Source organism: Pteropus vampyrus, unplaced genomic scaffold (assembly GCF_000151845.1).
Source record: "Pteropus vampyrus isolate Shadow unplaced genomic scaffold, Pvam_2.0 Scaffold462, whole genome shotgun sequence".
NCBI lineage: Eukaryota > Metazoa > Chordata > Mammalia > Chiroptera > Pteropodidae > Pteropus > Pteropus vampyrus.
Genome location: NW_011889243.1, coordinates 449,944 through 452,372, shown reverse-complemented (window position 1 = coordinate 452,372; position 2,429 = coordinate 449,944). Strand labels below are relative to the sequence as shown.

The following is a 2,429-nucleotide window of genomic DNA, read 5'->3' as shown; positions in this document are numbered from 1 at the left end:
CCATCCCCCCAACCTTTGGCAACTACCATTACACTTTCTGTCGCTATGATTTTAGCTAAGTATTCTGTGCCAATGGAATCATACGATATATACATTTTTTTGGTATGACTGGCTTATTTCACTCAGCATAATGAGACAAGGTATTTTTTAATCTCTCTGGATTCCCACTTAAAAACAGATAGAGCAGACTGCTGAGACTGTGTCCACCAGCCAACACAGGCCTCTTGTTTTTATTTCTCCACTGTCATCTCCAGTCTATACCACCATGGATGACGATATCACTGCGCTCATGGTAGATGGCTCTGGCATATGCAAGGCTGGCTTTATGGGCAAGGATGCCGCCCAGGTCGTCTTCCCTGGCACTAGGGTGTGATGATGGGCATGAGCCAGGATTCTTACGTGGGCAATGAGGCCCAGAGCGAGAGGGGCATCTTGATCCTAAAGTACCCCATTGAGCACAGCATCGTCACCAACTGGGATGACATGAAGATCTGGCACCACCCTTTCGACAATGAACTGCTTGTGGCCCTTGAGGAGTGCTCCATGTTGGTGACCAAGGTTCCTCTAAACCCCAAGGTCTACCATGAGAAGATGATGCAGATTATGTTTGAGACCTTCAACACCCCAGCCATGTATACGGCCATCCAGGCCATGCTGTCCCTGTACGCCTCTGGCCATACCACTGGCATCGTGATAGACTTCAGTAATGGGATCACCCACACTGTGCCCGTCTATGAGGGTATACCCTCCCCCACGTCATCCTGCATCTAGACCTGGCTGGCCAGAACCTGATGGGACTACCTCATGAAGATCCTCATGGAGCATGAATACAGCTTCATCACCACAGCTGAGTGGGAAATGGTGTGTGACATCAAGGAGAAGCTGTGCTAGGTCACCCTGGACTTCAAGCAGTGGCCTCCGGCTCCTCCCTGGAGAAGAACTATGAGCTGCCTGACGATCAGTTAATCACCATTAGCAATGAGTGGTTCTGCCACCCCAAGGCCCTCTTCCATCCTTCCTTATTGGGCAAGGAATCCTATAGCATCCATAAAACTACCTTCAACTCCATCATAAAGTGTGATGTTGACATCCACGAGGACCTCTATGCCAACATGCAGCTGTCTGGTGGGATCAACATGTATCCAGCATTGCCGACAGGGTGCAGGAGATGACTGCCCTGGCTTCCAGCACGATGAAGATCATTGTGCTCTGTGAGTGCAAGTACTCTCTGTGAGTTGGCAGCTCCATTATGGCCTTGCTGTCTACCTTCCAGCAGATGTGGATCAGCAAGCAGGAGTATGATGAGTCCGGCCCCTCCACTGCCCACTGAAAATGTTTCTGGGTGGATTGTTACTTAGTTGGTTACACCCTTTCTTGATAGACCCTAACTCGCAAATAAAACAAGGTGAGCTTGGCATGGCTTTATATAGTGCTTGACTCCAGATTTAAAAATAGAAACAGTGAAGGTGACGACAGCTGGTTGAGCGAGCATCCCCAAAATTCTACAATGCGGCTGAAGACTTTAATTGTATGTTATTCTTTTTTAAAATAGTCATTCCAAATATCATGACATGTATTGTTACATGAAGTCCTTTGCCTGCCCAAAAGCCACCCTACTTTTTCCTAAGAAGGGCTAGCCCTCACCCAGGTTCACACAGGGGATGGTGATAGTGTTGCTTTTGTATAAATTATGTAACCCATATTTTAAAAAATCTTTATCTTAATACTTGTTCTTTTTGTTTTATTTTGAATGGTCAACAATCATGGCACCCTTTTTTTCCCCCCAACTTGAGATGTATGGAGGTTTTGGTCTCCCTGGGAGTGGGCCGAAGTAGAGAGGCAGCCAGGGCTTACCTGGACACTGAGTTGAGACCAGTTTAATAAAGTGTACACCTTAAAGAAAGCAACAACAATGAAATGGGGACAAAACCAAAAACCCAAGGACAACGTTTATAATGAAACTGGGTGTTATGAACTGAATTATGCCCCCCAAATTCATATGTTGAGTCCTATACTCCAAAATTACTGTTTGGAGATATAGCTTTTAGGATAAAATTTAGGTTAAATGAAGGCATGAGGGTGGGTCCCCAATATAATAGGATGAGGGTGCTTATAGAAAAAAAGAGAAAGAGATCTCTCTTGCTCTCTCCAAAAACACGTACCAAGGCAAGGCCAGGTGAGAATCCAGCAAAAAGGCAGCCATCTGCAAACCAGGAATTGAGTCCTTAACAGAAACTAAACTCTGTTGGATCTTGATCTTGGACTTTCCAGTCTCTAGGATTGTGAGAAATAAATTTCTGTTGTTTAACCTACTTAGTCCTTGGCAATTTTCTTTCTAGTTATTTTTTTACGGCAGCATGAGCAGAATATTATACTAGGTGAACTTCTCATGAACTCCCAAATATAAGGTGGTGAGGACCAACTATTGG

General features: G+C 45.2%; 1 pseudogene; it reads left to right on the top strand.

The window, feature by feature from the left end:
- Nucleotides 1-265: 265 nt before the first annotated feature.
- LOC105306871 lies at nucleotides 266-1,378 on the top strand (annotated as a pseudogene).
- Nucleotides 1,379-2,429: the final 1,051 nt, after the last annotated feature.